We start from the raw sequence: 23,331 nt of genomic DNA on the forward strand, positions 1-23,331 counted from the left end.
TTTACCGAACCATCATCTTCAGCTGCAAAACCGCAAATGAACAAGATAGGAAATAATGATTAGATAAGATAAGAAAGCCTGAACAAGAATAAGCAAGTGGCGCCATCTGTTGGTGAAACCAGAACTAAAACATAATTTCTCTAAAAGCCGAAGGCAAATTTGGATTGGAATTAGGATCGTTAACTAGAACAGAAAGATTTTTATGAATGTGAAATGCCTCTAGAAAATCCAGTTCTCCAATGGAAGATGTTTTTTGAATAATTTTGGCAGCAGAAAAATTGAAAGTGAGATTTTCGGACCAGCAATGTTGAGCAACAGAAGACTTCTGTGTTTCCTTTTTTCTAACATATGCCTCATGTTCTTTGACGCGAAATTTTAAGGCTCTTTTAGTTTGGCCAATGTAAATTAAACCACACTGGCAAGGAATCCTATAAATACCCCAGGAATTCATATCCGGAATGGGGTCCTTGAGTATAGAAGTTGGAATTTTGTTGATGGGAGAATAAACAACCCAAAAGTTAAATTTCTGCAAAATATGTGCAACTTTATATCTAATTGATGGAAAGAAGGGAATGACAACAGAATTTTTATAATATCCTAAAATAAGAGTGTGGCTTTTAGTGTGTTCAGATGAGAATTTTTTAACTGCTTGATTAATAATGTTGGGTGAAAAGCCCCTGTCAATAGCTACTGCTTTTAAATAATTTAGTTCTTCATCAAGGGCTAGTTTGGAGGAGCAAACTTGAAGAGCACGGAAAACATAGAAATAAAATGAAGCTAACTTTTGTTTAGTCGGATGACATGATTTAAAGTGTGGTGGTCTAAAGGTGTGTCTATTTGGTCCTTGAATTCTAACAAATCATGGTGGTTAGGGGAAGTGTTGTAAGACTAGAACACGAATATTCCCGTTTGACACCACACATGGTGGAGAGCCAGGGTAAAGTTAAATTAATGTTTGAATAATTGAATGAATGTGAAGTAAGCAATAACTAAGGAAAACGAATCGTTTAAAAACAAAAATTTATTCAGTGTCAAAAAAGTGTAAATTATAATGTATTTAGAAAGATACTGATACTTATTCCTTCCAGATGCTGGAAGGTAAAGAACAAGATTGATTGCTGAAGTCCAGGAAAAGTTGCTGTAAGAAGAGAGATTTATATAAGTATCTACAGAAATTTAGTATACTTTTGTTACATAAGATTTTTTTGTGTAAACGAGGCTCTTAAGAGTTAGTTCAGAATTCTAGAAACTTTACAACAGGTCGTTTGTAGGACCTGCTTCCAAGTTTTCCAAATTCTGGCAGCGGCAAATGTAGGGTTTATATTTATTTTAACTAACATTTATTTTAAGTTTAAACTATCTTTCCTCTCAAGCCTTACTTTCCCCTGGAACTGCCAATGCCAGAGTATGTAAATTTTAGTAGAACGCGCAAGGATTCAAATTATCAGCGGAAGTTTCTGAGTTAAATAGAAAGGAAACGAGTTCGAAGTGTGCTGTTCTTACTTCACGAGCGCGGAGGTAGTTAGCCAGAAATTGAAGAACCCCGCGTTTCGGCCTGTGTGCTTGCCTCGGAGAATTGTTAATCGTTCAACGTGATATTTAAAGTTTGCTGAATTAGCAGCGGTATTGTAAAACGCGGTGAGGTTAGTTACGTTTAGAGAGCCTCGTAGTTAGAGTCTTGTTATTATTTCTTTTCAGGTTCTTATTTTTATTTTACCGCCGTGTCGGCGTAGTTTGTGAGCGTCAAGAGCACGCTGTTGTAATTTCGTAAGTTGAATAAAAAGGGACTTAAACCCTTAGCAAGACTCTGTCTATTTTCCAGTTTCAACAGTCACCTCTTGGTTGCGTGCAGGTTGGAGGCGCGCAACTGTACAGCTTCTACGACATTAAAATTAATGTTTCCACATTCATTTGTAAATATTGGAACTCTTTATAATCACCACGGCCTTAGTCGTAAATTACTGCACATTTTGAGGGGTCATATTATAAGGTATTTCTCCCACTTCTCTAGCGTGCCTTCGTGGTGTAGTGGTTCTGCACGCTGGGCCAGTATTCCAGAGGTCCGTGGTTCGATTCCCGGCGAAGGCGGTTGCATATTTTTCATCTTTTCTGCTTCCAATTAACCTATTGACTCTACAAGTGGCGCCCGAACTAAAAGTGTTGTGGATGATGATTCTCCGCACCCAGGAGTTGGCGACTAGGTCCCCTAAAACCCTAGTCGCCCTTTAAAAAGGGGAGTATATAAGGTATTTCTCCCACTTCCCTAGCGTGCCTTCATGGTGTAACGGTAGCACGCTGTGCCGGTATTCCAGAGGTCCTTGTTTCGATTCCCGGCGAAGGCGGTTGCATATTTTTCATCTTTTCTGCTTCCAATTAACCTAATGACTCTACAATATAACCATATTTTGGTATATCTTATTGACTTATGGCTGTTTGCAATTTTGGACTTTTGTTCTGATTATGACGCCACATGTAAATATGTATGTAACTGTACTTACGGTAAGTTGTGCTTAATTTATTTGTACCTGCACATATTGTCATCTGCGAGTTTGTTTGTTTTGTGTATCACTGGCCTGTGATGCCTTACGGTCCACTTTTGTCACCCCTTATTGCCTATCTTCTTGGAGAACCATGCCTAAGGAAGCAACATAGCCATGCGCCCCAGGGCACCACTTCAACTGAGACGGACACCGTCGTACCTCTCGTACGATATTCCAACATAACAGAGGAACTTGGAATTTGACACCCTCGCTTTGTTTTCCTGACTTCGGCCATGCAAACAATTCTGCATCACCGTTAATGCTTACGTCGTACTTTTAAAACCAGTGTACATAAAATATTATTGTATTCAACGATGATTAAAACGTAATTTGTTTACCAAACAGATGATTTGAAATGTGTAGAAATAAAGCTGGTGATTCGTCGAAATTGGTTTTGTCAACATCTTATTCATGCCTTTGCACTCGGCCATGTCTACAGCTCGAAGTTAATGTACTGGATTCCTCCTACGCCGTAAAGTATTACATACTAGTGGAAGGGCCAGATGCCAGTTAAGCTAGATTGAGAGTAATCTAAATATTTTTTTACTCATGGCATCATTTGAAAATTCGTATAATAGCATATTACATGTCATAAGGAATGTGAAGCGTCATTGTATTGCATAAAAAATGGCAAAGAACAAAGTAATATTCGACACATCTACCACAAATGACTACGTAACGATAGGGAACCCACATAATATTTTAATAATTTTCCACATGTTAATAATAGTTTTCCACATAATTTCGATAGAAAAATAAATTAATTCTCTTTCTTTGTATATCAGCAACAATGGCCGCGTGACATTGTTGCTGACAGATTAGCACCTAACAGAAAAAAAAAAAAAAAAAAAAACACGCATAACAGACTATGGTGAGAAGCCAAATGTTGTTTTAGGCCAGCGCCTCAGCGGGGACCACAGTTTGGCCAGAAGAGATAATGAGATAATGAAAAAAAGATTCCACCGCTAGTGGCGGTCGCCAACATAAGGGGCAAAAGACAAAACACAGGAAACTAATATGAAAAAATTATACTAGGTAAGGGTACTAAAGATAAGAAATACAAGTACCCGAAGATAAGAAAATGCCTCTATTCTATTGAATACCGTCATTGTTAAGAATCTGGCATTGCCACTTGCTCATGTGTTACTAAATAATCTCCCGACAGATGTATTGATTAACACTGAAGCCCAAGCCAGTTTTCTTTCAGAAATTGTTTCCAAAATACTTCACAAAATATAAACTCTTTAATATAGCCGAACAAAAGTTATTTCCATCCAAACAAGACGCATTGCATAGGAAAAATAGCATTTTACGTGCAGTTTAAAAATGAGCAACAAAAAGTGGCCTTTCTTGTCGTGAAAAGTCTTCAAGGTGTCGTAATTTTGTGATTAGATATTTTGAAAGCTGGAGGTGCCAAATTAAATATTCAGAATTCCGTTTTACAGAAGACTTAACTTTTATCGAAAACTTAACAGTAGAACTAACTATGTATCCTGTGGATCCCCTGTACATAACTGAACAGATATTTCGGAAAATTAAACCAGGACGATTTATGGCAACGTTGGCTCTAACATCTGGGTATTTCCAAACTGGCGTAAAGAATGAAGACGTCCCGAAGAGCTGCATTTACTACGAAGTCCGACGTTTATGCTTTTTTAAGAATGCCGTTCGATTTATGCAGAGCGTCAACCACGTTTCATTGCGCACTGGATATAATCTTAAGATCAGTCGTTGGGAAAATAGGTTCATTTACTTATTTACTTAGACGATATAAAAGTTATTAGGGAACCAATAAATATATTAAAGACTTTCATGAATAATTTCGTTTCTGAACGAAGAAAATGCCGCTACGTGCAAATTCATGGCTACAGAACTTGGTACAAGACATCAACGAAAGGGACTAAAACTGAAAACTCTAAAATATTAGCGATCAAAAATTATCCTCCGCGGAGTATTAAAAAGGAATTATTTTTGTTCTTATGCATGTGTTCATGTTATAAAGCTTTCATCTTAAAATAGCTGAGTCCAAACGTACATTTTACTTGGTTAGCCAAGGTAAATACCGCTTGCGAACAATTAAAACAAGCTTTAACGCAAGCGCCCGTTTCCACAAAGCCACGAATATTTGGAGTTTTTTGCGGATGACTTCGATTACGCGGTGGGTGCCGTTCTTATACAAAAAAAACCAACCGGTAGCATATTTTAGTAAAACCCTGAATTCCTCTCAGAGAAATTATACCGCCACTGAGCAAAAAACGCTCGTAGTTTTATTAGCAGTATAAAAATTCAGAATTTACTTTGAGAAAGCTCTAGTATCAGTTTATTCCGATCATGCGGCCGTAGGACGGTTGTACTCATTAAAGAGGGACATACTCAGAAATATGGATTGATTTCTGTTTGTATTTTATAATGAATAATAACTCCTGCCTTCAAATTTTTGTCAATGTCTTTTTAGTAGTATTGTACCGCCTGCATTTTCCATTTACCTTTTGTATTACCTTTCCTGCTATTTTGATCCTTACTTAATAACTTGTTTCATAACGCTGTAATTTATCTGTAAACGTTTGTATTATTGTATGTAAAAATGTTTGCGTAAGTGCTGCATCTATTGCCAGTTCTGTAAATTGTATACTATGATTTTATTTGGAAAAAAAGCCTGCAGTTTTCTCTTGTTCTGTCTTTCTCTCTGTTCCCTCTCTTTTGGCCATTATATACAGTGCCTAGGCATTTTAAAGAATGCCGAATTCCCCCCCCCCCATAAAAACAAAAAAAAACAGAAAGAGTGAATTAATTGGTTGACAAAAAATAAAATAATGAATTAATAACATTTGGTAGCGTGAAACTATCTACAAAGCCAATTTTGAAACATTTTCACTGCTTTAAACCAGGTATTTAAATCAACATACATATATCTGCATTAGTATAATGCAGATATATGTTGTTTCTTAAATGAACAGAAAGCAAACGAGAACGGTTACAGCCGAAAACATCGCGGTAAAAACATCGCGGACGAAAACGTCGCGGAGAAAACAACGCAAGGCGAAAACATCGTGCTACAAAACATCGTGGGAGAAAATATCGCAAAGAGAAAACATCGCAGTTCTAAAACATCGTGGTACAAAACATCGTCGTCGAAAATAAAGCGGTTCAAAAACTTCGCAGTTTAAAAACATCGCCGTCGAAAATATCGTGGTAAAAAATAAAGTATCTATAAATCATCGCATGACGATAACATCGCAGACATGCTCTTTTCAGGCTTTAATAACTGTAAATGGATATTCCCATAATGATTTGTGAGCGCAAGTGATGTAAGGAAGGATAATTTTTACTTTCACATTTTTTTATTAACTAATAAATTTTTGCTGAAAAAATAAGAAGGAAACTTAAGCATAGAAAATTAAATGCAACTTAATAGATTATACTTTTTATGAAAAATTACCTGTAAAATCTTTATAAAAAAATTATTTATTAATGGTCTTTGTTAGTTAACTATGTCGATTTAAAATTCTATTAAGTTGCATTAATTTTCTATGCTTAAGTTTTCTTCTTATTTTCTCAGCAAAAATTTAATATTTAATAAAAAACATGAAAGTAAAAATTATCCTTCTTTACATCTTGCGCTCACAAATCATTATGGGAATATCCATTTACAGTTAGTAAAGCCTGAAAAAAGCATGTCTGCGATGTTATCGTCATGCGATGATTTGTACATACTTTATTTTTTACCACGATATTTTCGACGACGATGTTTTTAAACTGCGAAGTTTTTGAACCGCTTTATTTTCGACGACGATATTTTGTACCACGATGTTTTAGAACTGCGATGTTTTCTCTTTGCGATGTGCTCTCCCACGATGTTTTGTAGCACGACGTTTTCGCCTTGCGTTGTTTTCTCCGCGACGTTTTCGTCCGCGATGTTTTTGCCGCGATGTTATCGGCGGACACCAACGAGGACACAGCAGCAAAAAATATTTTATTGTCTCATTACCAATCTGCAGTTATTTGAAAATATCAAATTATATAACAGGAATTTTTTGACAAAGGAAGTATTATATATGCAAGAGAAATATGAAAACATTTCGAGTGGAGTACTTGGAATGTGTTTCATTAGTATTGAAGCCATGTCTTCGGTATAGTCTTCTGCCTTAATGCTGCTAATTTGGAAGATCATTTTATGGAGATTTAACCTAGAAATAAAGCAAAATTACAAATTGAATTATAAATTTATATAAGAGATATATATGGCATGATATATTTAAATAACGATAGCCACAGATCTATCCATAATAAACTTTTATGAGTTAAATTAAAATTATTAATTTTATAGATTTGTCCAAGATTGCTTTTTTTGCTATGACAAAATTCGCTATTTTCATTTATTTGAAATTACAGTAAGCTTATGTATAATAAAAGGATTTTATTCCTTCTTATTTTTAACACTAAGGTGAGGGTAATATAAACACTGTACGATAACAGATGACGCTTGATAGAAATTTTCAATATTCATAGCACAGTACACACCGCTTATTAAAAACCCATAAGTTCGGAACACAGTCAATTTATTAAGTGGCGGAAATTATCAGTTGACAATATGTCATTGCATTGTGTGATAACACTTTTAAAATTAACTAGTAACTTGTCTAATAATCGATATAATAATTAATATATAAAAAGATAGTAAAAAATATATGCTTATATTTACTTAATTTTGAAAATTTGTCCATTAATTTTTCTGCAGCGATACTTTCATAATTATATTCTTGATAAAATTTTAAATTTTTCTATAGAATTAATATATCGGTGTTTGTTTCTTATTGTTTATCAAAAATTTTGAATTGCATTCCGACTTTCCTAAAACTGGTTGTAGGTTTTTTAGTCACCTCCTTTTAATTCAAGAGCTCTTCTTCACATTTGCAGCGTTTTCTTAAATTCGATACAGTATATAACGTTATCACTTTCTTTCGTATCATTTTCACTGACATTTTCAGTTTCTGTAGCCGTTTTAACGCTTTCTATTTCTATTCTGTATCTACTTCAACGGTTTCTATTCCTTTGATTTTCTAGAAGCCATGAATATTCTAGCCCACCCTAAATTGACTATATAATATCCATGGTCTCTAGCATCTTCGGCGTAGTTATCTGTTTCGAAATACTTTATTTTCACATGACAAAGTTTTGTTTATCATTTTCCGAACGAAGTCTTTTCGTTATTCATATTTAGGAGCTTCTAGAACAGCGTGAATTAAAGGCTGGATGATAGAAGTGTCCTTTGCAGGAAGAAGCACTTATTACCTTCTCTTCAGAACGAGATCAGAGAGATCTCCAGCACAGTTATCTAACAGTAAAGTTATATTTTCGTTTACCAGTTCTGTGTACCATTTGAATAAAAGTACGTAAAAATATAGTAATTCTTATTGTTGTAGTTAGTTAGAGTTAAATTCATGATTTCTTTCAAACATCGATGTTTTCTGCTTTTGATAATGACGAATGTCTTCTTAATTGTTGCCTTCATGTTGCACGTTAACAAAACAGTAATTCTTTCTTCCAATTACGGAAAACGTGCCGCAGTTTCACCTTCAAACATTAATATGTGATCTGGTTTTGATCTCTAATACAGTCCAGCTTCGTCTGTTCAATAAATTACATATGGCATTTATTCCTTTAGCCAGGATCAGGTAAACTGTTTCTTATTCAGTTATTAGTCGCATGATGATCTACTTCTTCCTTCTCACCATACAGCTTCTGATGAACAATGTTACTTCCCTCCTTCCATTTTGCTAACCGTTCATCAGGTATTCCCTTCTCTTAAGCGGATAACCGTCGACTGCTTTGTCATAATGAACATAAACCAAACCAAAAATCCCTGAAAAGTCACTATCGAAGTTCTGGACCGAAGCCATTAACTCCTATACCTAGGTTTATAATTTGGCGTAAACCAATAACAGAAGCAAGGAAGAATGTATTTCATGAACTGCCAGCATTCTATTTATTCTGCCAGTATTTTCTGCTAGGTATATAACTAACAGATAAAATAGCCCTGAATGGCAACAGGTGACGTGGTTCTAAATTATAATTAAGATGTATTCTAAATTACCTAATCCTTGAAATACCGGCTTATAATTTAAAACCATTTTTTAATAATATTTATAAACTCGTTCCGTAATAGAACCAAAACCCGATTTTCTATTCACTTGAAATTATTTTGCGGTTTATACTGAAAATTGGTAAATAAAATAATGTTTACTGTGATGAAAATACGGATTTACTTGCTAAATCTTCATTTATTATAAACAGGTAAAATTTAAAAATAACGGGAGAAAAAATTGATACGTACATTACGTGACATTTAGCGACCATAAGGAATAGCTGAAAAGAAAAATAATTTCATTAGTTCGCTAGAACTGATTTTACTAATTCATTAGTTCATAGATGTGCAGAACATATCCACGAGTTGAGATTAATACAATAATTAATAAATGCAAATGAGGGTAACTGAAATTATATATTTTTATTTGCTTTCATTTGAAAATATAGAATAAAAACCTTAAAACTATTACTGCCTTAATAAAGTGACTTCTAGTTTCCTAGATCTAGCTTGCCGTTTGGAACGGCACTAGAATTTTTCACCTGAGGCGGTCTTCGATTTTGAGGCTCATCTTTATGTATAAGCAAAAAACTAAAAATACTCAGAATTACATATAGCGAAATGGATTAAAACGCTATGTTTATTTTTGAAGATAACCATTAAATCCCGCTTTTTAAAATTATATTAGTATTTAGCTTCCTTATTTTTTCTCAGAATTACCGATGAAATATCTCCAGTTGCTGTTATATAAACAGGGTTTACCGTAGATGTTGCCACAAACTTGTAGGGTAAGTAGGTAGGTAGGGCACAACATAAAGATGAAGAATTGCATAGGAACATATAAAAGGAAATGTCAGGCGTAAATGGTAGAAGAGGCAGAAGATGGGAAAAGAAGTAAGAGGGATTAATTTGAAGCATTTATTGAACACGAATACAAATAGAGTGCGATAGCTTGAATATTACAACAGATGCTCGACGTTTGCACCATCAGACGCTAAACGTGCCTGACACCGACCGGATCATTTGAATGCCGCGAATTATTTGATCTTTCAGGAGCAAGTTCTTCCCGATTTGCTTGACGATGTTCCACAAATGTGAGGCGCAGCATGTGATTCCAACATGATGGGACCCCTGCTCATTTTGGACTGGATGTTCGTAGCCATTTGAACAGATCATTTCCGCATCGATCGACTGGGCGGGATTGGACCAAATCCCTGGCTCCTACACTCACCGGATTTTTCGAGCCTTGGTTTCTTTTTGTGGGAAGCCATCAAAAGCGTTGTGTATCACAATCGTGTTGTGTCTGAAATGGATCTCGTGGCAAGACTCACCTGTGCAGCTCCTACATTCAAAGAAACTACCGATGTGTTTGAACATGTCCGGCAATAAACGGTCCGTCGGTGTCAAGCAAGTTTGGCATCTGATGGTGCAAACTTCGAGCATCTCTTGTAATATTCAAGCTGTCGTACACCATTTGTATTTCATGTCCAATAAATGTTTCAAATCAATCAGTCTTGCTTCTTTTCCGCTCTTCTACTTCAGCTACCATTTACGCCATTTCCGGCTAGATACTCCTATGCAATTCTTAATCCTTATGATGTGCCCTACCTCCCCTAGAAGTTTGTCGCAACATTTACAGTACATCCTCTATGTATTAAGGGATAAGTTTGAAATCCGACATTCTTTAAAATGCTGAAAACTAGACGATAAATTACAAAATGATTCATATTTCACACATTTCCTAGGTATTCTATAGAATGCTAAACGAGAAACCGGCAAAATATGAAATACGTCTAAGGTTTATATATAAATCCAGCGACGGGAGAAATTTGAGCTATGACCAGGAATTAATGCTATCACGCGAAAGCAAATCGCGCATCCTATCCACTCAGACACTCCTAAAGTGAAGAATGGCGAGATCCCGAACTGTCATTCGAAACTGAAGTGAGCAAGATTTGTTTCTGTAGTGGAGAAAGCATTCAGAGGAATGACATCAAGATTCAACAGCTTCATTTCCTGCGCGTGTCTTCTTTACTATTTTGAAACATGTGAATGAAAAATACGAAAGGTAATTCAATTATTATTAACATTAACATATATAAGAATTCCTCAGTGCCATAAAAAAGGAAGAATTCCTCATCTCTCATCTCATCTAGAATCTGTAAGTACCTCTTCAAGTTAAGAATCCTCAGTGCCATAAAAAAGGAAGAATTCCTCATCTCTCATCTCATCTAGAATCTGTAAGTACCTCTTCAAGTTAAGAAAACTCCCTTTTATGTTTTAAAATCTGTATCTCTAGTTCAAAATCCCTTTCTTCTTATTGTTACGAAACCACGACCTGATAGACAGAGAGCGCTGACTAACAGCGCGCGAGAAATGCAGATGTTGTTGAGATAAAAATAAGCAGTTGAGAACTGATAAAGGAAAAAATTATCCCATGTAAAAACAAAACGCAGAACTGTAACAAAATTATTAATGATGTATATGTTGTAAATAGACTGTAATAAAGTTTGTTTTAATAGCTTCACATTATTGGATTTGTGAAGATCTAACTAGCAGTCAGATTGAACGTAAGTACAAAGTAAATTCGATTTATTAATTTGATATTTTGTATTTTTACGTAACGTAACAAATTGGAGGTCCGAGACAGGACGCCGAGTAGCTTTAATTCAAAATTTATTACAGTGAAATAGAGACCTTTGAGTTTTTATTTTAAATAGAGAGTATTACTGTTAAAATTTGAATGATTGATTCTCTAATGAATATTTGTTGAACTTTGGATTATTTATTAAGAATTTGATTTACGGACAGTAATAACACTCACTACTTTTGATTTCAATTATGGAAGAACTTAAACGATTTAGAGGTTGTTTAAGAACAAATTTTACTAAGACTGCGAATAATTTAGATGAACTTTTAACATACATTAGATTTAGATAAGATTACAGTTCTTTTCGCTCAACTTGAAGATAAATGGCAATAGATATATACTTCGTATAAACAGGTATTAGAGTAATTGAATAGTAAAGTTATCAAGTTAACTAATGAAGAATTTGAAAAAGAAATCGAAACCACTGAATCATACAATGATAAATTTATATATTTTAAAAAGAAAGTAACTAGACTTGGAACAAAACTTTAGTGAAAGGGAAAATATTTTACCTAAAGATAAAAATGAAGCTGTTAAACGGAAATTTAAACTTCCTAAAATTGAATTAAGAAAGTTTAATGGCGAAGCAAAAGAATGGTTGGGATTTTGGGGTTAGTTTAGAAAAATTCATGAAGGTCAGGAAATAGACCTCGAAGTTAAATATCAGTATTTACTACAATGTACGGAACCTGGATCTAAAGCTAGAGATCTTGCAGAGAATTTTCCACCTACTTCTGAAAATCATAATAAAGCTATCGAATATTTGAAAGATAGGTTTGGAAGAGACGATCTTTTGGTTGAAGTTTATATGAGGGAACTAATCTGTTTAGTGACGAAAAATAGTAGTAATTCTGCGAATAAAATTTCTGTGTTTAAACTGTATGATAAAATAGAAACACATTTACGTGCGTTAGAAAGTTTAGAGGTTACAACCGAGAAATATGCCGCTATGTTGTATCCTCTTGTTGAAGCCTGTTTACCGGATCATATTTTGAGAATATGGTAAAGAAATTTAGCCTCAGCTGACAAAGGTATTTCAACAAACAAACTAGAACTATGACATTTCTGATGACATTTCTGAAAAAAGAAGTTGAAGGGGAAGAGAGAATAACAATGGTCAGACAAGGGTTTAATTAGGAATCTCGATCACAAACGAAAGCATTTCCGAAACATAAACATGGCGGGAGGAATGAAATACCGACAGCTGCGGGACTTTTAAACAGCGAATCGCCAAAAGCAAAACCTACAAAAAAGGGAAATTGTATTTTTTGTGGCGAGAACCATGACTGCGTCGAATGTAAACCCGCTAGATGTATGTCTTTAGATCAAAGAAAACAGGATATTGTTAAAGAAAGGTGTATGTTTTACTTGTTTAACTCCAGGTCATTTATCTAAAGATTGTAGAAAATTTGTTAAGTGTACATAGTGTTTTAGCAAGCATTATTTGCTTATGTGTCCCAAAGTAAGTGAGTGCAGAGAAACCGAAAAGGATAAACATGATCAAAAGACCGAAATTACAGGGCATACTCTGACGAATCAGACAAGTATGCCTGAAGTACTGATGCACACTCTGAAGGTTCGAATTCATGGAAATCAGAATCAACAGCTTATTAGAGCCCTCGTTGACAAGGTTTCAAAGATTCACAAATTCAGTTTTCACTTTTTCCCTATACGTAGTTTTGAAACTTTATAAATAATTTGCTGTGCACTGAATGAGACCGAAACTTTTGCCCCCGGCGGTAAAAGTTATACCCATGACAATATATGAACTTAACCATACAGCTTCACAGAGTTACGTTAGTCTATATGAACTTAAACATACAGCTTCACAGAGTTAAGTTAGTCTAAGTACAGTATATGTCAGTAAAAAAGTCACACATTCAAAATACATACTGAAATTCGAGGATAAGAAATTTCTGTGACTTACCTTTAGCAGCTGCTACATAGGTCACATATGCAGCAAGCATGACTGCGGATACAATGTAGTTCGAGATCATCATGAAAGCAAAGTTTTACCACTTTTTCTTTCGAAGTAGTTTTGCACTTGACTCGAAGGAAGCCAAACAGCTGCCTCCTACTGTTACTCCTTATATACCAACCACCAAGGACTAAAATGCGTTTCTAAATTAGAAACTGAAATGTAATTCCAAAAAACAATATTGACGTTTCAAATCGAATTTCTGTCACTCTGAAGACTGAATCGTCTTTTTCCTATTAACCAGCGTTTTCATAAGTCATAAATAAAACAAAAGGAATATTGTTGTGATCTTAGGTACATTTGTTCAAACATTACACAATAAAAATTTTTTTCCGAAGAATTGGTCTGTTCTGTCTGATATATCTTTATTCTACTAGCGGAAGGACCCACTACCATTTAAGTTAAATTGAGATTAATGCATTCAACAACAGAGAGAACTATACCGCTGTAATCCTTCTCTAAGAGCGATACAAAAAACAATATTCATAATCCTATATTTTTCGGTCTGCTGCGATAAGGAACCCACATAAAAAAAAAATTCGATAGAAAATAAACTATTTCTCTCATTAAATCAGCAACTATGGCATGCAGTTTTTAATGTTTTTTGTCTTTCTAATCAATTGTTCGTAAAAGCTCAAGTTCCATCCAATATTTCACCTATATTCAATTTTCGTCGATTAAATGTGACAAAACATAAGTGATCAGAACTACGCGAACAAACAAACACACAAACAGGCCTTCTTCTTTGTAGATTTTGTAAAACTTCAAGAAGAAGATTCTCAAATTTTTCATTAATAAACTCTGCGATATGAAAGCGAGCAGTAGCAAGACGTTTAAAAATAAAGCATTTTTATCTCCAACGTGGGAGACTGTTGCCACTCGGAAAAATGAGTGCGAAAATTAGTGTTTTCGCAGTTTTTAATTAATATTTCGGCTGATTAAAGTTGAAGATGAGAATAGTTGAAATGGCCACCCACGAATTTTTGGAATCGGGGTTATTTTATTCAATGTTTGGCAATGCTATTTTTATTTCGTTGTAAAACTTAGACATTTTTTATTAACAAACTCTGCTATTTGAAAGCCAACAGTGTCAACAATTATCGAAATAAAGCAGACTTTTATCTCCAACGTGTTATCACTCGGAAAAATGACGGCGAAAACAAGCATTTTAAGCGTTTTTAATTAATATATCTTGCAGAGACATTAGGTATATTTTTGGAAGCAGACAAGATGAAAAATCAGCAAACGCCTTCGCCGGGAATCAAACCACGGACCTCTGGAATACCGGCCCAGCGTGCAGAACCACTACACCACGAAGACACGCTAAGAAGTTTAATACTTCTTTGGCGAAATGAAGCAACTCCAATGATGGAACACAGCAATAACTTTTATTTAACACTCAAAAAAATGGCGACATATTAACAAGAAGATAAAACATATTCTATCATTTAAAAATAAATTACATTCATCGTGCGAGAGTCGCACGTGTCAGTCGAGTCTGGTTTCAAATATTGCCATTCACAAATACCTTAATGTTCATCTATTTAAATTATTTAAACTATAAGATTTTAATACTATTTAAAGCTGTTACAACCTCTCCCCCAACGGAGAGACTTTTTCCGAAGAGAAAAGTTCTGTAAAATTTGACAGTTTAATAAGCTCGGCTTGCTCATTTGCTTAAAGAGAAAAGGTAACTTCTCTCATAAGTTTCCAAATTTCAGGTCAGAAATTTAAAGTTTTAAACAAATATTTTTACACCACATTTAAATAGGAAGAAAATGGACAGTGTTCAAATTAGTCTTCTATTTTTTTCTTGACGGCGCCAGATCTCTTCCAAGTTGATGTTCTAGATCTCTTCCATGTTGGACCAGTTCCTTGGCTATAATTCACAGCAAAGCCTTTCCTCAGTTCCTCTGTGCCTTTCGGATAATATTCAATTGCCATTTGTTTCGACAATTGTTTTCTTCGTCTATTAGTAGCGGCTTTGATATTAAATCGAAAGCCGAAAGATGATGATAATGCTGCGTTGCAAAATCATTCTCAATATTAATTTCTTTATCGTTTTTCAAATTTACGTGAAAATCTTCCACGTTTAATTCCGGTGATTTAACTTTTTCTTCAAAGATATCTCTGGATGCTTTATTTTCTTGCTTCATCGGTTCCAACATCTACTCTTCAGCTATTTTTGTTTTCCTTTGAGCTCTAGTAGAAACGGCATTAAAATGGTATCACTAAGTTTACGTTCAAGTGATGAATTAATAAAATAAGGCAATTTAATATCAACAGAAAGTAATAATCTGGTATCACTAATATTACGTTCAGTGATGAACTAATAAAATAAAGCAATTCAATATCAACAGGAAGTTACGTTCAGTGATGAATTAATAAAATAAGGCAATTTAATATCAACAGAAAGTAATAATCTGGTATCACTAATATTACGTTCAGTTATGAACTAATAAAATAAAGCAATTCAATATCAACAGGAAGTTACGTTCAGTGATGAACTAATAAAATAAGGCAATTTAATATCAACAGGAAGTAATAATCTGATATCACTAATATTACGTTCAGTGATGAACTAATAAAATAAAAATACGCACGATTATTCGATCTCGCCGGTGCCTCCAAAATAATTAAGACTGTGATACTTCTTTGGCGAAATGAAGCAACTCCAATGATGGAACACAGCAATAACTTTTATTTAACACTCAAAAAAATGGCGACATACAAACAAGAAGATAAAACATATTCTATCATTTAAAAATAAATTACATTCTTCGTGCGAGAGTCGCACGTGGCAGTCGAGTCTGGTTTCAAATATTGCCATTCACAAATACCTTAATGTTCATCTATTTAAATTATTTAAACTATAAGATTTTAATACTATTTAAAGCTGTTACAGAAGGTTGGAGAAATACCTTATAATCTGAATTTAACTATTTTTTTTTTTAAAGTGGACGTCGAACTTTTCCAGGACCCAGAAAAGAATTGTAGAAAGTTTGGTGACGATATGATAGCTATAGTAGTGACTGAGTTATTAGTGAACAAACACACACACACAGACTTTCTTCTTTATATATCTAGATTTAGATTCTTAACTAAATATGACCTTTGTTCTGAATACATAATTTAATGGAATATATGTTTGTGGAAGGCAATACAAAAATAAGTATCAGAGTAAGTAGTCATTTACAATGTGCCTAACTCACTGTTATTCCTAACTCACTGTTATTGATTAGTTCAACAATTCCTAACTCACTGTTATTGATTTACTTCAATCATAAACAATTTTGAATGCATGACCTAATAGAGTCAATAAATTATCTCGCATAGAAACGTCATTAGCAGTTAAAGTGAAATCAAATTATTTGAATGTGTATCGGTGATTCCGCAAGTAATCTTCTCAAGTATACAGACTAATTTTGAGGCACATTTATTGATGTTTAATCCAGACAAACAAACAAAAATATTAATTATGTAAAAATAAGTTTAACTCATGCTATAAAATTTTATCTTATGGTTATAAAATCTTATCTTACGATTTATAGGTTTAACTTTCAATATTCCTAAACATCTCTGAAAATACTCATTATATTACAGAAGAAGCATTAATATATATTTTGCCGTTAAAGCATAAAATCTTACGTTCCATTAAAGTGTAAAACAACAGGCATTTTTTTTAAAGTTGATTATTGCAAAACAGTCTAGGACTATCCGCTTAAGAGGAGAGATTTCTTCGTGCACGAATTCCTATGGGTTTGGTTTCGCTTATTTGATTATGGCCAAAGACTCGAGGGCTATCTGCCTATGGAGGGATGCTTTCACGGAGGACTTCCTAAAAGAAACTGGCTGCGATACACGTTACACATTAGGAAAAACACGAAAATGCCCATGCAGCGAACAATTTAGTTGGTATTCGAGGCCTTGACCAAACTACGAGTTTTATGAGACTTTACCGCTCGTTCGCTTGTGGGTCTGAATTTATAAGGGAAACTGATTGATATACACTTTACACATGGGAAAACCCACTGCATCCATCCATGCAGCCAGCTCCTTCGCCCGGAATCAAAGTCCGAACTACCAGAAAGCTACTTTACAGTAGTAATCCACGGTCCTCGGTTGGCGGAAGTGACGTCACAGAAAAGGGGTGTGATCTCCGCTCTCTTGGATCACGCGACAATGGAAGTGACGCATATGGATTGGATTCCCTTCCGGAAGTGAAGTATTCGTGTTCTGAATGACGTCATGCATAGTTTCGTTTTTATTATTTGGCAACGATTTTATGTTCTCAAAATTTTTATATTTAGTGGCAACGACTGTATTTTTTCGATGTTTTATCTAGTGTGGGAGCGAGCATTTGAAGCACGTGTTTTGGAACTTTTAATTTATTCATTAAAATGCCTGATTAATACAGCTTTTAATTATGTACTCATTTTAATTATTTTATACGTGACTAATTTTGATTATTTAGTACGTCATTATTTTTAATTATTACCTTTAATTAATTTCTTATTGAGTTTAATAACATTTGTCATGAATTTTATAAACAGCCCCTAGGCTGGGATTCGAACCCGGCATCCTTTGCATGATAACCCTAAGCGTTTCTCTGCTGTTTGCTCCGATTGGTTAAAACAGGAAACGTAGGGTTACAGTATTTAGTGCTTGGCGACTTTTGGTTCATCGCCTTTACAATTTGTATCTGAGCGTCGAGTACCAAAAAGTGTGCATAACTCACTGGAGAAACCGGAGCTCAGTGGTAACGAGCGCGAGAAAATTTTTCAGATTTCTAGATCGCCTTTTCTATCCCCGCTCGTAGCTATCATGAACTCTGCATGGATTTATTTTTATTTTAACTTTATTGAATGACTTTGTCATTATCTGTCTTTTCGCCTTCGGGTGCGGTGTTAAAAATTAAACGCCTTTACTTTCTCTATATTTGTTAATGTTAATTTTTCTTATTTTATTTACTGGTTTGTACTCTTTGCAGTACATAGTAGGTACCAGTAGCAAGATTACGATTGAAGGTCCCAAAAAGCGTTTCAATAGATATAGCGCATAATGGAATAAAATATAATTTTTGTTATACTTACTCATAATTTAGGTAAAAAGAATAGGTATCCGACGCCCTTAAATGTTTACTGAATGTTTTCATTTGGTTAATTTTTTAGTATTCGTTTATTTGTATAAATTAATGCGCTATGGAAATTTACACAACACTCTTTCTAACAGAAAGGACGAAAACGTGCATATGCTATCTCCATGTAAATACCTTTTTCTTGTAAAACAATTACGTACTTTTAAAAGCTTAAATTCAAATACAAATAAACTATTAATAAGATCAGTAGGTTATTTAAAATATATTCCACACAATTCCTCTAAGCTTTCAGTCATAAACTAAAAAACTGCCGAATGAAATAAACGCTGTTTCCGTTTGTTTGGCGTTAATTACCACGCCTACAGGACGATAACTCGCCATTCCAAATATGAACGCCAAGCAGATGTTTCCTCCAATGAAAGCAGCCCGTAGCGAAATGGTCTGTAGGCTTTGTGAATATGCGCATTACCCCTAAGGCCAACCTCTCATAATTACAAACTCGTTATTTCTTCTTGTCATCCCTCTTTGTCTATTTGACGTTGTAAGGAGGAAATCGCTATGATGTCACTAAACTGACAGACTGCGCATGCGCGAACCTGTTATGACATGAAAACCGCACTTTTAGCTTCTAACCCATTACTTTATTGTTTGCTATTTTAAATGTAAGATTTTCACAACAGTTTAAATTTTTCTTTATTATTAGGATATTTTTAATTGTTTTCTTTTGTCTTTCAACTCTTACTAAAGTTAATTTATTAATTTTTCATTCCAAATTTTTTCTTCTTTTCCAAGCAAAATTTTATTTTTAATTTTTGCAAATTGATGTTTATTTCTATAAAAGCGAATTTAAATTTTCTTTTCACTTTTTTTATTTTACAAAAGTTTTTTTTTTTCTCAATTTTTTCCCTTTTAACTTTTTTTATTTTAAAAAGTTTTCTTCCTTTAAACTTATTTTTTTAACCAAAGTAATATTTATTTTTGCAATTTTTTCTCTTTTTAGATAATTTTACATTTTACGTTTTTTACGTAAAAAGAAGTTGTTTTACGTTTTTCATTTCTCTGTTTTTCCAAATGCAATTTTTGTTTTTATTTTTCCCTAATATATTTTACTTCCAAAACTAAATTTAAATTTTTATTTTCCCTTTTTTGGTTTTTATAACTGCAAATTTTTGTTTTACGTTTTTCACTTCTCTGTTTTTCCAAATGCAATTTTTGTTTTTATTTTTCCCTAATATATTTCACTTCCAAAACTAAATTTAAATTTTTATTTTCCCTTTTTTGGTTTTTATAACTGCAAATTTTTTCTATTCATTCAAATTTTTCCTCGTTGCATTTTTATTTTATCTTTGACTTCTTTCCCTCGTTTTAAATACAATATGATTTTACATCTCCATTTCTCCAAAAGTAAACTTACATACTTTTCTCTCTCTAGGAAATTTAAGCAGGAATTTACTTGCATATAATTTCACTCTGGATGGATAGTATTTTCTGCAACTTTAAACCAATACGTACATTGTTCATTCTATACTGTTTAATTGGAACACTACATTTCTTACTATTTTATACTACTAAGTTGGAGACACTCAGAACTTTTTCTTCTAATGTTTTGTACTAACTATTAATGGTTGTATTAACTTTCTTTGAAAACTATACAAAACTTCGCGGATTCTCTTTTACATATGTCGTACCTTCATTCGAAAAGTTCACCCAACTTTGTCTGACAAATGTAAATTTTTACACATTTCTCTTCATATTTAACTTTAATACTGCTTTTAAAACATATTCATGCTCTATTTCTGATTCCTTTTTCCCAAAAATAAACACAGATTTACACAAGTTTTGTAATTGCAAGCCATAACTGTGAAAAAATCTTATATGGAGTAATAAATTTGCACGGCATAAAATTCCCTCAGCCGAATACATTGGGCATTTTGACACAGCTCAGTTCAGATACGTACCAAACGTATTTCGTTTCTTATTATTTTACTCTACAGACATTTATACATATATATGCTGTTCTTTTTTATTCAACAGTAAGATTCGTTTATACTACTAACGCAGATTAACTCTTTGAAACACTTTACAAAAGTATCTTGGATTTTCTTGCACATATCCTAGTTAAATTACCAAACGTACAACTGAGCCTTGATTGTCTTCCCGTGAAAACATCACTTAAACTCTTAACATGATGCCACGCATCTACCGCAGAACTTCATAAACACTACACTACATAATATATTTGAACTTATTTGAACACAGCCTTGATTTTCTTAAGAAGGTACACGAAATGGAACTATTCTTAACTACACAGAAGAATATTCACACTATAACGCATTTTAAATTTTAATTATAGTAACATTTGGGAAGGAGAACTCAAAGTCTATAATACACCTATAATTAATAGTCAGCCACGGAAATGAAAATTTGTCGCATTTTTCCCAACTTAGAATATAAAAATTTCTCAACTTGGAATATTTTTTCAACCAATAAATATGGTCATTTTTTTTTTCTTTTGCTTCAGTCTCATAGCTCTTGAACTAAAAGATACCCATATTTCACATTGCCAAAATTTTATTTAGCTCTTACAGCCTTTTGAGAACGAAATTTAATTTATCATACCTGAAATATAAACTCCTACGTAGTTATGATACATTACAGGAAATATTGAGTAGAGTTCCAAATAATCATCCAACGTAATAATTAACTTAAAAGATTTAACACTCTCATTTTAAAGATATGCATTCCAAATTGAAATTTCTTTATTTAACATTGAGCTCTAACAGCTCTTTGTTAACATTTAACTTCTCATGGATAGCAAATAAAATTATGCATATCGATTGCAATAATGTTTTTAATTCTACTTATTTTACTGTTTCACTTAAATGATTTTTTTTCACATATTTATTTTTTCTTACTCAGTTTACTCAGACCATATTTTTAAGTTAAGCATTTAACTTCACGGCCGTTAATTATAATTCTTACAAAAATCATTTAATACTCCTTACTCAGTCTAAATTTTATAGTTCTATTTTAATTTACATATTCTTCAATTTCTCATTCTGTAATAATCCTTCCATTACTAATTCTACTATTTTAATTCATTTAGGCTCCATTTACAAAGCTAGCACGATGTATTTTTAACTTTTAGAATGAAGTGCCAACTTTCACCTGTAATGTTAGTGCCATATTCACTATTTCATGTACTCGTGCAGAAATCTTTCCTTTTATCTTGAACATTTAATACCTTTTAATTCTGCATTTTTTGTTCATCGATTACATTCATACCATTATTTTCACACTTTAAATATCCTGACTATGCTATTTCTGCTTTCATGGACAACTTTCAAGAGAAACTAACAATTTTTTTTGCGTTGCATGTACAAAGAAATTCCTATGGTTAATAGTTCCAATATTGATTCAGAAGTGAATTACCCTGCGTTCATTGATTTTACCTATTAATTACCATTTCGTCACTTGAAAATTTTTTTGACATACTTTTTTTTCTACAGCATAATGTTAACATATTTATTCGAATTTAATTCAGTTCCAACCTAATTAATTCACTATTCAATTTCGCTTATAGTCTATTTTATAATTTCTTTTACTACGATTTCCTTTCATGAATTTTATTTTTCATTAATTTATTTACCAGTGCATTACCTTATGAATAATATCTTGCTAGAGATTGCTACAGCTTTTACACAACGCATCGTTAACAAGAACAGTAAGAGATATTTTCATAAACGCCGAATAAAATAATAATTTCTTCATAAAAATCCTAGTCGTATCACCTGATATTTCTGAGTAATAGTAGTAAGCCCCTGTAACCGGTAGGCGGAAGTGACGACACAGAAAATGGGCAGGGTCTCCGCCATCTTGGATCCCCTAACAACTGGAAGTGACGTAGATGGAATGACGTCATGCATAGTTTCATTTTTATTCTGTGGCAGCCACCCTATTTTTCAAAGTTTTTATTTTTTGTGACAACGACAATTTTTTTCGGTTTTGTGGCAACGGTACCTTCAACCACGTATTTGGAATGACATCACTTTTAATTTACTATTTTTAATTATCTGACACGTGATTAATTATTTTTAATTATTTAGTACGTCATTCATTTTAATTATTTACTCTTTTTAATAAAGATTTTAATTATTACCTTTAATTAATTTTTATTCAATTTAATATTATGTTAATGCGAGACTTATAGTCCGTCGTCGAGGGGAAGGAGCTTAAATCAGTGATTTAAGATGATTCTATTCTGAAAATACAGTGAGAGATAACATTTTTCTGGCAATATATCCGTGGTAACTAACTGTGGCTTCCATATTTGGCATTGTTAACCCCTTTTCGATATGAAATCTTAGTTTGAAACTGATGATACCTTAAAAATCTAAAGATTTTTGTTAAGACTACAAAATACCTAAACTCTTTTAGAAAATCAGTGGCCCCAAAATCTTAGTTTTAGTTGTTTCAGGAAAGTGAAAGAAGAATATTAAAAAAGAAAAACACTTCTTCATACAGTTGTCATTGGCAAAGTGGAAAAAATGCCATAAAATAATGCCAGAATTATTCTTTCAAAAATAAAAAACTGAAGTTCGATTAATAAGACTCGATTAAGAAACCTCGATTAATAAGACTATTTTAGAAAATATGACCATATATTCGCTATTAATAGACCTAACACGAACATTATTATTCTTAGATATAACGATTGTACAGTCACGTGCAAACGTTTAAGACCAGTAGCCTGTTTTCCTATATTTTAACAGATTGCACCATTTTCGCTCGGGATTGCGTTATCTCATGCGTTGGATTGTATCAAATGCTTTCTACTGTTGTAAATATAACGTCGTCTCGTTTATCAGTAGTTCGTTATTGGATTTTGCGTACACAGTGCTCTTGTATAACTCTTGCAATGTGTAGAAAACCTTCAAGTACTGTTGAAAAACGGGCAAAAATAGTGGCTCTGCTAAAGCT

The 23,331-nt window shown here is 33.4% G+C and overlaps 2 long non-coding RNA genes and 1 other non-coding gene across 3 annotated transcripts in view; 2 read left to right on the forward strand and 1 right to left on the reverse strand.

Moving 5' to 3' along the window:
• Positions 1-984: 984 nt before the first annotated feature.
• Positions 985-13,353, reverse strand: LOC118194417 (uncharacterized). Its single transcript, XR_004759090.2, has 4 exons — positions 13,203-13,353; positions 8,875-8,906; positions 6,633-6,727; positions 985-1,138 (listed from the first exon to the last, which is right to left on the reverse strand). It is a non-coding gene; the product is annotated as an uncharacterized LOC118194417 (long non-coding RNA).
• On the forward strand, positions 2,015-2,088 carry TRNAT-AGU (transfer RNA threonine (anticodon AGU)). The gene has a single exon. It is a non-coding gene; the product is annotated as a tRNA-Thr (tRNA).
• The window catches only part of LOC118194416 (uncharacterized), a 30,333-nt gene continuing 18,182 nt past the window's right edge, over positions 11,181-23,331 (forward strand). Inside the window, exon 1 of the long non-coding RNA XR_004759089.2 lies at positions 11,181-11,195. This is a non-coding gene — a long non-coding RNA (uncharacterized LOC118194416). The remainder of the gene's footprint in view (positions 11,196-23,331) is intronic.

The sequence above is a fragment of the Stegodyphus dumicola genome, chromosome 6 (genome assembly GCF_044657685.1).
Source record: "Stegodyphus dumicola isolate Sdum_Otavi_A_Nest chromosome 6, ASM4465768v1".
NCBI lineage: Eukaryota > Metazoa > Arthropoda > Arachnida > Araneae > Eresidae > Stegodyphus > Stegodyphus dumicola.